Here is a 13727-nt window from a genome sequence, read left to right as displayed (position 1 = left end):
AAACTGTCCTGAGGCAACAAAACTCTGTGTTGGTTCTGTCCCAAACACTCCTGCCTATTGTAAAGACATATATAAAATCCAGCAGAGGGTCATGACATGACTGAATTCAGACTAGAGAGTTTAATGGATGAAATTGCAGTTTGGAACTAAAGCTTCCCTGATGTGGAAGAACTGGGCACACCTGAGAGCAATTAGTCCTTCTGAGACTTTAATGTCAGAATGAATATATACCTTGGCATTTACTGTGCCAACATCTAAGAAGATCCCTGGTGGCACAATAGCAGTTCCAGTCATCATCAAGTGAAGTTTAATGATTTTAAACACTTAAAGAAGTTGAATGGGTTGGCTAAAAATTGGAATATATCTGTGATACACGTCACTATGAGATGTAAAATATCACCACTATATCTTTATCAGTCACGCATAATAAAGGATGGGAGGAGAGGGATGAAGGTAAAGAAGATACTGGAGAAAGGCAACCCATACTCAGAGCAGATCCATGGACTTGGTGTTTCTCTATTCTAGAGAAACTTCCTCAGAGGCTATAAGGAGCATCCATTGAAATATCTTTTTTGAAACTTGACCTTTGCAGAGGAACATTCACTGTTACAAGATAGATGTTGCAGTGATTTTGGATCCTTTTTGCTACATGCAGAGATTCTTCTGTCTAGTTTATGCCTCTAATGAATTCCTGGCTATAACTCATTAAACCTCCCTCTGGTGACTTACACCTAGTTGAAATTTGACATGTGCTAAAAGCTTATTCCTTAATCAGGCAGTGAAATGTGTAGCTCTCTGGAGAACAGAATAAAAAATCTTCCATGCATGGCCTGGCAATAGGGGTGTAACAACTCCCTCACAGATCCAGCAGCCTGCCACTGAGTGAAAGGTGTACCTATCTCCAAGCAAAAATAAAGGAGTAGCAATCATTGTTTTTTTTTTTCTGTTTGCTTGTTCTGACTTTTTTTTCATTTTTATGCAAAGGTATTTCAGTTATATTAACTAAATCAAAAAGATTTCCTGCAGCGAGCTGATTAAACTGAGGCATTCCTGCCCTGATTCAGCTTTTAGACCAGTAAAAAAAAAAAAAGAGTAATATCATTCTACTTATCTTGGCATCAGAAAAGCAGTTATGCAAAGGCTGAGCCCAATGAAGTCAGTACTGATCCTAGCAGCCATTCAGTCTATTGATTTTAAATGGGCTTAAAATATCTTTTTAAAAGGGCCTTCTGGATCATTTATTAAGCACAGCCAAAGTGGAGATGCCTGCCCGTGGCACGCTGCCTTGCCTTGATATCTGGTGCAAGGCATTTTGAATCTAACAGTTAAATAACATAAAGTCTATCTGAAATATGTCACTGAATTTATACAGGATGCCAAATAATGTGTGATCTTCAAGCATTGCCACGTTACACTACTTTAGTACATGGTAGCACTTTCCATACATGTAGCTGAAAGCTACAGCTCCAAAACTATCATCTCAATCAGAACATTAATTACAAAACCAATCTGGAATTTTACAGGGTAGAGTTATTGAATCTCTGAATTTGCAGAAACAACCACTTAGTAAAATGGGAGCAGTTTCCTTTTTGACTTTCAATTTTCAACCAACATATGGGCAGAAGGATTTCTGTATGCTCGTCTGTGTTCATCAAACGGGTCTGAATTGTCCAATGTTTCCATACAGGTATTTGTATTTCTTCTTGGCTTGGATTTGAAGTCAGAATCAAACTCCATTTAAACTCCATTCCTAAGCCCAGGAAAAATTAGAAGTATTCAGTTAAACTTTCTGCATTAAGCAAAGCTTTGCTACCACATGTTGGTCTTTGTCTCTTACTATTTTGGGGAGTAATCAAATTCTTTAAGAATGGCAATAGTTTAAGTGAAGAAAGTCATCTCTTTAATTTGTGATCTTATAACCCACATACAGTATCAGAAATCCAAGAAAATCTGGAGTGAGACCACAGAGTAACAAGGAATCTATGGCTTAGTTGATTTGACAGATATGAAGATGTCTGGCTGGCCTGAAGAGTGAGTTTTCTGACTAGTTTTGTGACAATGAAAAATAAATAAATAAATATATAACGTGTTTGCCTTAATCATACTACAAATAAAGTTAATGATCTGAGGAATCCTTCTGATTCTTGGTGGTTCCTAGCTTTATCTGGAGGTCTCCAGTCCAAAAGTAATTAATGGAAGTCTAAAAAAATATATAATATAAAAGCTTTGTTGGGAAGAGGTGGGAGGTATCACTTATAGCTCATTAAGTAATCAGGAGTGGTACATCAAGGTGTTGGCCTGATTTTTAATTGCTTTTCCTTTCAGACTTGTCAGTGGTAACATCATCTGTATGGTGATGATTAAGATTGGTTTCTCAGAGTTTATCAATTGCTGGCAAAGCCACCAATTGCAGCCTACACCTGATTTTCCTTACCATAGTGTTATCTGGAACCTTCCTTGGACTACATCTCTCCTTCTCTCTGTGATGGAGTTCCTGGAAATTCAGTACTTGTGGATTCCTAGACATGACAGAGATACTTAGTAGCATTAATAAATGCCATGACTATAAGACAAGTACATTAATTCAGCCTCTCAAGTCAGGAATAATACAATAAGTCTGTACATTCCATAAAATAGAGTTACTTAAGTTCTATACATCACAAAATTCATTCATATTCTTCAAATGCATTTAGTATGATTCAAATACTAACCACTTTATAATCTTAAAGCATGCAGAGGTTCCACTGAATTCTGAGATCAATAGAAATTACTATGTTTGGTGCCACTATAGCCCAGAACATTTTAAGATACAACATTCATTAAAAAAAAAAGGTCAGAAGTTTACTGAAGGAACTTAATTAAAACTGTCGTATCTTACTAACACAATTTGCTTATCAGCTTTTTACCAAGCTTTTAATTTTCTAGAACAAACAAATATATCAGCAAGATCAACTCCATTTTGACCATTTAAAACAGCAGGATTAAAAACCAGGCTGAAACAGAAATAATTTGCAACTTTTAACTACAGAGAGTGTATCATTAGTGTCCTCTAGGCAAGAGTCTGTCTTATATCAACATGAAGTATGATGCCAAATCATTGGATTTCAGTTCACAGGAGAAGGTATTCTTCACTGCAGTGATGTGTCCTGAGACAAATGTGAGTTTAGTACATGTTTCATTTTTCATTCTCCCTAGCAAGAATGGGAAACAGATAAAATAAAAGTCTATTACGACTGGTAGAGTGGGATCTTCATTTTAAATGATCTCTTAATGCATTAACTGGGGGAGCAACAAGATACCCTGATGACTTCATCAGGTACTTGTTTTTGTCTGAAGCTTGTCTAATAGCTTGTTCTTATGTCACTCTTGTTCCTGGAATGACACTTAGGTCACTGGTATCTGCTACAAGTTTTAAAATGCTTACTCTCTGAGGACAGCTGTTTCTTGCAGGACCTTTACATTTGTCTGGGTTCCTTTGTGTTCAGGCATCAGTATATAATTTGCTTTATTGCCAGCTTCACATTTTGACCATCTTTAAATGCCTGCCCCTTTATCCTCTGCAATGCAGACAACTGCTGTGGATGGTATTGATTTTAACTGATGCTGGTAGATCGGTTTGCCTTAGTTTCCACCATAAATTACAGAAATATTTGGCATAACATTACTGCATACATAAATACAGGAAGAATAGCTTTCATGACAGTAGTAATATCAGAAAATGCACTTTTCTTCTTTATTGTATTTATTGTAGTTGTCTCAGGTTTTCCCATCCTTCTTATCTAGTTTTTCACACCACCATTTATCAACATGACAAGCTGTGACTACTGGTGAGAGCCTGAATTTTAATTGGTTTGTTGTTTAAAATGTTAATACCTTCAGCCTTTTGGGCTTATTTTGAGCAATTTTCTTTGGGGTATGCTGAAACTGGTCATATCTTCTAAACGGAAAATCATTGATAGCAGCCATAGCAAAGTGTCTTTGAAAAAAAAGAAACAACAAACAAAAGAAACAAAACCCAAAACCAAAGCAACAACAACAAAAAAACAACCAGAGTGAAATTAATGTACAAGGTAGAGGCATTACATATACCTGTGTCAGACATTTGTTTTACCTTGAAATAAACTTGAAAATAACAGTTTCATTTACTCACAGCCTTCACATTAGTTGCTGTTTATCCTTGAAGAAATGAGAAATGTGGGAAATGTGCTCTCTCTCAGTATGTGAGACAGAATCAGACTGATCAGCCTAATTTTACAATTCTTTCCGTAAGAGCAGACACATGCATTTTAATTTTCTTTTCCAGTAGACCATGCAGAATGCGTTATTTTTCTTCAGCTATGTCTAGCTCTTCAGTGACCGTAAAAATCTTTGCTGCACTCAATGTAAGTAGCACCTGACTCATGTCAGATATATGGGGCAGAACACAGGCTTCAAAATCCACTTTCAGCAGTTGGTTAAAGATAATCCCCTAGCTGGTTAGCCTTTTTTTTTTTCTTTTTTTTTTTTTCTTGAAGTGCAAAAATGTACCTCTGTGCATGTCAAGTGAATCTACTGTGAGTAAGTGGGTATCAGCTCAGGCCCAAGGGCCCAGAATGAAAAAATATCTCCCTGAGGTTGCCTCTGGGATTTGATCTGTGATTTCTCAGGCCATATCAGATGCTGACAGAAGCAGACACTCTGCAAGACACGTTTGTGACAGCCCTATCTACCTTATACACTGACATGTCTACATAATGCTGGATGACATATTTTTTCAGCTTTATAAGTTCAAGACTCCATCTAACCAAAATAGGTAGCTATTCTCAAAGGTAGAATGAGGGTGGAGCAATAACATCCTACTGAATGATATCCCCAGTGAAATGGTCTTACCAGGAGAAACTAGCTCAAATGTCTTCAGGCCATGGTGTCAACAACACCAATAAATTTATGGTTAAGGGATTCACTTCTGAGCAGAGAGTTGTGTCCTGGTCCACTTCCTGAAAATTATTTCAGAATTTTCTTGCTAAATATAAAAACAATTCTAGGAACAGGCACTAGACCCAAAATCATTGATGGATCCCTTTCATCTGAGTGCCTATTGGTCAAATTATGAAAAAAAATTCCTTCTAAACTCTTTCTCCCTGGCCCAGTGAGCTCAGTGAGGGACCTGGCTTTCTACATGTGAAAATAGCCTCCTCCAGGCTGAGAAATGCTGGAGATACTTTCAAGAGAGACAGGAAAATTTGGATTAAATCTGAGACAAAACAACAAACTGAAATGCTCTATATTAGGTCTGTATTTATGTAAGTGTATATATGCAAAGGTATATGTTACCTCATTCACACATACATTTATTGAGCTGGAAGGAAGAGAAGAGTTGGTCTTTGGGATCCTGTCAATACAGCACATCAGTGATTTCCTCCTTCAGCCCTGTTGACTACCTTATTGTAGTTAAAATACTTCCTTCATAGTTGCTTCCAGAAAGAAATTGTAAGCATGTCTTCCTAGGCTGTGGAGCAAAAGTGACAAAGATATTTTGCAAACCTATGTGGGTCCAAAAAGATAGACTAAGACCTAAGAGATGCTCTTGTTGTCAAATTTTTCTCACCAGTTTTAGCTGGTATTGCTCAGCATCACAAGTGATGTCTGTTCTTTTAGGCCTGTTCTGATGTAACATTTGATAGGAATTTAGAAATAGAGTTTCTTTGAAAGAATGATTAAGTAATTTTCTTTTGAGGGGAGTTTAATACTTGACCAAGGTTTTTGCAAACCAAAAAACAGCTTTGATAAAAGAATATGATGGCTCTCTCTAACTAAGTTGTAAAAACTTTCATCTATTTGCCTTAAATTTCTTCCATTATGAATTACAGAGGTAACACCCAGTGTCACTGTGGTACAGTGAAATTTCAGGAATTTAAGTAAGTTCAGTCAGGCAGCTCCTGGAAACTGACTAATTTGGTTACCAGTTTCAGAATACTTACAGAAAAAGGGTAAGTCTCATTAAGCTAATTTGTGACTTTCAGGTCAGCCAGACTTACAGAATTACCTCCTAAAAGCAATCACCAAAGATTGGGAAACTCTGAATCTCAGACACTGTTTGATCTGAATGAAAACTAACATTAAATTTTTTATTTTTTTTAGGTGATGGCCATATCTCTGCTTAGTGAGACGGATAAAATTAAGAGCAAACTTTTGTCTGGCTCTTTCTGTCCTTCTTATCCTTGTTTTCAGTGTATTTGGCATGAAAAAGCTCTGTGCAGTCTTATGAAAGCCTCCTTGCTGTCACTTTGAAGCCTGATCATGTGGCTGCTCCTCTAAGGAATCTCCCAGATTCTCTTCCTGAAGTGGAATTGTTCCCAGTGTGGTCACCCCAGGAAACAGCAATTTTGCCTCTGTCTCCTGAGGGCAAGAGCCACAGAAAGGTAAATTGGGGTCTCCCCTGATGCCCAGACATTCCATGATGCCAGACCAGACCATAAATTATAACTAGGATAAAATGCCAACAAAAAGTAAAATACTATCCATTGCTCTCAGGCTGCAATAGTGACAATACACCAGCTTCAGTTAGCAGCCTAAATTCAGTCTGTAATTGTCCCCTAGGGCTAAATTTGAACCTTTAAGACAAGCTTTAAACCAGCTAGGCACTTATAATAAATAACAATTTACTATGATTTTGAACCTGAGTTGAGGCCATTTCAGTGCTTACATGCCCTTTATGTTCAGTGGTTTTACTTTTTGGCTGAAATGTTAAGTCAGCACACTTCTTTAATGTTCTTCTGTTCCTTAATATCCATTCATTAATTCCTTTATGTTCAAGTATTACTCCTTAGAAGTAAGGATTTTGCTGCAGTGTCCTGGCCAAACACCAATTCAGTGGTTGGAAAATCTTGCCTAACTTGAGTTTCTGCGTGATACAACGTGATTACTTGTGCCTCAGACTGCTGTGTGCTGCTTTTTGCTGCAGTTCACAGCTACCCCACTCTTCAGTGATGCTAGTAATTCTCCACAGCAGTGTAAACCCACAACATATACAGCTTGTGAGTGTGTGCACATGTGTCTGTGTTGTATATCTGCAGCAGATACATCTACAAGGTTGTCTTGGGGTAAGAGAGATCTGATAGAGCAAGTTCTCCCTCAAATTAGTGTTACAGAAGTAGAAGAAAAAACCCTTGTTTTAAAATACACAGAAAGCACCAAGGAAAGGAATAACAGCAAACAAAATCGGGCTTTTTAATCAACTGTAAAATAACATATAGACCATTCAAGAGTTGATATGAAATTGGAAACAAACCCACAAAGATAATTCCATCTTAAATTTAACAATAAGTGCTGATAAGTGCTACAACCTGCCTCTGCCAAATACTGTTATTTTCTTATTATAATTATGAGGGTTCTGTTAAATTGCAGATTTATGAAGAGTTGAACTATTCCAGAATATTCCTTCATTTTACTGGGTTTGAGTGTTATACAAAAAATATTTCAAACAGCATAAGCAGCATTCACGCCTGCCCTCACCAAGAAAGCAGAGCCTGCTGGTTAGACAGCACAAACACAATGCTTTGTGGCTCGCTATGTGTAAAGAGTGCACTCAATAAAAATACATATTTTTCAGAAGTTTGTGCAAATATCTTGAGTTTTACTCATTGAGTTTTACGGAATAAGAGCCAGTCTTTAGAAATCCTGTTTGATCAATATTTATTTTACCCCCCTTATTTTATTCAAATTGTTTGCATATTCTACAATCAACATTGCATAATCTTATAATTTGATTACTCATATTTTCTATATACTGTCATGATTTGTGGCAACAATCCCACAGCTGAAATGAGGAATGAGACAATGGTACAGGGAATTCAGCAGCTTGAGAAAAACACACGTTAGAGTGCATCCTCCTAAACTGCACCTTGGCATAGGTTACTGAAATAATGTTAAGTAAAGGTTATCAATAAAAAGGTTTAAAATAATATTATGTTTCTCCCCAGGGAAGGCTGATTGTCATTTAGAACAGGGCCTTGGAAAATGTCCAATGCTGCGAGTGCAGGTTCAGCAACACTGTCCTCAACTGTTTCAACAAGAAAGACTGGGGACATCCGTATAAGTAAGCCATTTTCAATGATTTGGCAATCATTAAATGGACATCATGAATTTCTTGTCTTCATAGAAAAGAATGTTTTCTGCTGAAGTGTCCTGGATCCTACACAGATAAACAACCAGGAAAATTAGCACTAGTATATACTCTATATGGTAAAAATTAAGTAAATTAAGAAAACGATCTACCTATCTCACTTTCTAAAGAAAAGTGTGGCTACAAAGTTCTGCAGAAACTGCAGCTTCTTTCACCTGGATTGTAATCTGGCATCTCTCCTAGAAGTGGTTTACTAAATCAAGAGAATGACAGAGAAGTTACTAGTGGTTGATAAGAATAACAGTAGGGAGCCTGACAATCAAATAAGTTTAATCACAATCTTCATGATAAAAAGAATGGTCTCATAATAAACAAATTAAAATACTTTCAGTAGTTCCTACAGGACCAGTACAAATTCAGCACAGCATTCTATGGACAAGAAAACATTTGATACAGGCAAAGGAATTAAAAAAAAAAAATGAAATAAATGTGAAATTAATAAAGTATCATCCTTGTGAACAAAGATAATGATGTGAAGAAGGAAATACAGTGATGGGAGAAAAGAAGTCAAAGCAGTTTACTTAAATTAATTAAATATGAAGGCAACATGAGGGAGAATGCTTCTAACAGAACATGTTCAACTGGCTGTTAGTCATCTTATTCTAACCATTTAGATGGGTGAGATGGTGCTGGAAGAAAGCTGTGGTTTGAGCAGTGAACAAGTGTTGTCCATGCCAATAAGTCAGACACAGATTTATGTCAAAGGTGTGGCTGACGAGAGGCAGTTTGGGCAAGCGTCATCAAAGGAACAAAGCTCTTAGCCTCACGACAGCTAGCAGAAATACGATGGTTCATAAGAACATTTCTATTTTAGTTATACCTGAGCTTAACAGCTTATGCACTTTTGTACTACCAGACTGAAACAAGGAGAAAGTTTTGGAGATTCTCTTCTGCGTAAGAATCTACTGTCAGCTTATCCAAAAGTAATTTAGCATTATGACACTAGAATCGTATCTTTTCTCAGCAGATATACTTGGACTTGATTTCTCTGTCAAGTGGATTTCAGTGAAACTGAGATTGAATACTCAATTTCACATACATCAACATTTACAGTAGTCTAGGAACTGAAATGATGAAACAGTGCTGATTTGTTCTTCAAGAATCACAACTCATTACTAATGTAATCATCTCAGAGACTAATCCTCCTTCAAGAACTGATACTAATACGAGATTGAGATGGAAAATAAATTCCTTTGGTACATACAGACCTCCTGCTCCAAGAGTCACTGCATTCTCTGCAGAGTTCAGAGCACACTCACATAGGAATATAAAAAACTTTTTAATGTACAAACAAAACCGTTTGGAATTATGGTCAACAAGGCCATGTGGATATAACAGCAGCCATTGGCAGTGTATATTTAAGGACAGGGATCTCAGAAACAGTATCTCAGAACAGAGTATATAGCTGTTGCAGTTACTAACACATTCTAGCCCAGGTTGTTCCAGTTTCTTCTTACGAAGCTCTTCCAATACTTAAATATTCATGAGGAAGGAGATGAGAATGATGTAACAGGTAAAATGCTCATGCACTTACTGAGAAGGTGGAACGAGCAGCTGTCAGTTCCTGTTAAAATGATTACAGAAGGAAGAATGTCTGCAGTTGAGTGACTTAGTCACACAGTACGACACCTAGGACATGCATCAGGCAGAAAGAAAGTGAAGAAGTTTCTTGAGGGAGGATTTGAACTTAAGCCTCCCACATATTGTATAAGTGTCCTGAGTAGTCAGGGCAATGCTCCTGGCCTGTGTTGTAACTAGTGCTTAAAATTTAATGGTGTACTTCCACTGTTTACTTTTGTTAGAAGTGTCTATGCTAAACACAATATTATATGTTTGATATTGTGCTAAATGTTTCCTTGGTTCAGTACGAATATTTTTTGGCCTTCCATTGTTATGAGAAAAAAAAAATTAAAAACAAATCTGCTCCACAGAAAAAATCTTTAACAAAAATAAACCCACTCCAATTCAGGCATTACTTTTCATGTTTGGTTCAGTCACCACACAAAAAAATAATCTGTCACATAGTCTTAAGAGAGATCACCCTTCTTATAAGGAACCAGCATGACAGAAATTGTCACTAACTCACAGAAGCACAGTAAGAACTGAAACAGTACAGAGTGCAATGAGCATGGCAACAACAGACCCAGCATCTTGCCATGGATACAAAGCCAGCACCACAGCAGACAGCACAGCAAATGTGAACAAGCTAAGGCAGGGTCAGCTTGAAAAGCCATTAGCAGCCCAGCATCAGCAGCAGGAGGAGGCACAAGTATGATAGAGATGAGTGAGCAAGAGACAGAAGAAAATAGTACTTTAAACTTTTGAAACCCAATTTTCTCCAGAACAGTAGAGTTGCATGGCAACATGGGAATCAAAAGGGACATTTGTAAGTTCATCACCTCCCAAGATTGCACATGGCTCATTGCCGATAATGTCAGCTGTTTTCAAATTGGAAACCAAGCCAGTATCCCAGGCTCCTTGAAACAGTGAGTGTATTTGTAGTCCAGAATAATTGGTAACAATAGATAAACTCTGATATCACATCTTTGGACTATCCTAAAGAAGTTACTAATATTTCTGAAAGATTTCTATACCCAGTATTGTCCAGAAGTGTCTGTCCACTGTTACAGAGATATTCCTGAGCTCTTTGGAAAGGAATGTCAACAGTAAAGCTGTAAATGGTTCTGTATGTAGATATTAGATGCAAAGGCTGAGAGACTCCTTCTACTCCTGCTTGTGGTTGCCTAGGAAGTATAACATAACACTCTGTCCTATTGGCAAGTATCCCCAGGAATCCTTAAGGAATATACCTAGGAATCAGGCTTAATTAGAATTCTTTCCAATATTTTGTTTGGCACACAAAAATAGGTTGATGAAAAAACATACTACAAGGTTTGTCCCTAAGAAGATCTGACAATAGCCAAACAACCTCACCTTTGACCTAACAATAAAGAAATATTGTATCAAAAAAGGACTCACTTCTCATTTTTCCCCTCTCTCTTTCCTTGGAAGCTTCAGAAAAATAGGTGCCTTTATAGGATAAGTGGGAGTGCATGACATATTATTGTACTTTTGATTATTTTGTACTGTTAATGACATAGTTCATGCATGTAAAGATTAATTCTAAAAATAAAACTAACTAATTAGAAACACAATTCCATGCTCAATTTTAGGAAACTTTAAGATTCACATAATGAGTCCTAACATTGAAGTATTTTTATTCCCCATAAAATTTAATTTCATTAAGTTACCTGGGAAATGCAGGAAATATATTATTTCTTTGTTACTGAATGTGAAAATACATTCAGCAGCATGCAGCTGGAAACTTGTTTGTACATATTCCTGGAGGAAAATGAAAAGTAGGAGGAGAATAAGTATAATCAAAGCCTTGATACAAGCTTGGGCTGCTGATTTTTTTATGGAAATTTTTTTAATAGAAGAGCACAAACATGTATTTTTAAAAGCTGGATGAACAAATAAGAATAGCTCTGGGCACATCTAATCTGCACGGCTAGCACTTACAGCATGCATTAAAGAATTCAAGCTGACATTGACCTTGGCAGCTCATACAAAGGAAGAATTTTCACAAGGATGAACACGTCCTACGCTGAGTCTTCAGTTTTGTGAAAAGTCTTGGTTGTTGTTTTTTATTTCTGTATTAACTATACTTCTTTCTCATACATCCATTCCTTACAACCTGTAATTATTTTCAAGCAATAATATACTAAATGCATGCGCTAAAATAATAGTATAGTGTAGTATACAAGCATAAAATTCAAACCTCAATCATCTTTTTATAAAGACCTTTTTCTGAAAATAAGTCAAAACATTTTTTTTCTACAGTTTTCCCCAATCCTAAAAGACTTTTTTCCAGATATATTGCTAATGACAGGGTTTTAAGAACACAAGTAATAAGATATACATGTAAATTAGAAAGATACGCAAAAATCCAGCATAGGACTGTCCACAAATACTTATTTTACAGGAAGCAGAAGATTTATATTTTAATTCTCATGGCACCCTCCTTATGGCACTGGCTCCAAAATGAATACCATATTCAAGTTCTCTTGACCATCACACTCTACAGGTTCTTGGAAACTAAATATTTCTACCATTATTGTGGGTTTTTTTATAACTGTTCCAAAGCTGGGAAACTCTGAACTGCCAGCGTTAACACAAGCTTGAAGAAATGTGGTCCAAGAGACATACTGAGACAATTCAGCACCCATCCCTTGCCAGGGAACTTCTCCCACAGCAAAAACATTGGACAAGATTGGGTAGTTCACCACATCTGATCAGTTATGATGTACTTCCAAGGCAAAAGCATAACACAGGTGACCTTTGGCAGGCCCAGGCAGGTAAGTTTTTCTGTGGCTAGGCTAATTGTAGGAAAGTCCATTTCTAGTTACTTTCCACCACACTGACAGAACCTCAGCAAATTCTGGAATAAAAGCAGCTATGGAAAGGGAAGAAAGAGAGGGACAATTTCTTGACAGTTAAAGTAAGAAGCACAAGGAGCTGGCTCCAATGGCACATAGGTCTTTGTTCATTTTCTCAAGGAAAAGTCTGCTCCAAAAAGGCTTGGAACATTTGGAATGGATGAGAAGAATAAGACTTGAGATCTATCTTCAGAATAATCTATAGGACATTACCTTTCTCATGGTTAGTTCCTTGTCTGCAGCATATATATATATATATATATATATATATATATATATATATATATATATATATAACCCATCCCTTCACTCATGCATCCTTCAACATACTCCTCCAAATAAACAAAACTATTTTAAAATTGTAAAGATTCCTTTATCTACAGTGTAGAAGTAAATCAAAGATTTCTCTCTTTGAAAAGATTTGATTGCCTGTTGGGGTTTTTTTGTTTTGTTTTGGGTTGGTTTGATTTTGGTTGGTTGGTTGGTTTGTTTGGGTTTTTTGTTGGTTTGGGAGTTTTGGGGGGTTGTTTGATTTTTGTTGTTGTTTGGTTTGGTTTGCTGTTTTGTTGTTTTGGGGTTTTTTTGTCATAAATAAGTGAAAGGTACATTGACAGACTGAAAAAGAAAAATTAATTGTGAGATGTTTTGGGCAGGAATCAAATGTTTGTTGCAAGATTTTGCAGTAATCAGTGTCAGTGACCAGAGATTCTGGATGCTGCTGGAATACAAACCTTAGAAACAACAGAATTTCAACGCTGAAAAACACTTCAAAGAACTAATAATGTCACCTTAGCACAAATAATAAGTTAAAAATATTTTTCACCTTTTGCAGTCTGTTGAAAACACTGGCTTTGGAAGCTTTCCCTAAGTTTCCTCACTAATCAATGGAGAGCGGCAGTTCTGTCCCAAAGGCAATTCAGGTCACTTTAGAGCCTACCTTATTGTATTGACTGGGATTTCCCAAGTAATTCAATCTATTTCCCATCTCTCCATGTGTAGACATAGTCTCTATGCAAAATTATGAAATATGTTGTTGCCAATATGCTGCATTAGAGGCTCTAAAATGTCATTGTTAGTGAGAACAGATTTTGATTATACTTTAAAATATGGTAGGTTATCCATGT

Source organism: Indicator indicator, chromosome 9 (assembly GCF_027791375.1).
Source record: "Indicator indicator isolate 239-I01 chromosome 9, UM_Iind_1.1, whole genome shotgun sequence".
NCBI lineage: Eukaryota > Metazoa > Chordata > Aves > Piciformes > Indicatoridae > Indicator > Indicator indicator.
Note: the sequence above shows the minus strand (reverse complement) of the source record.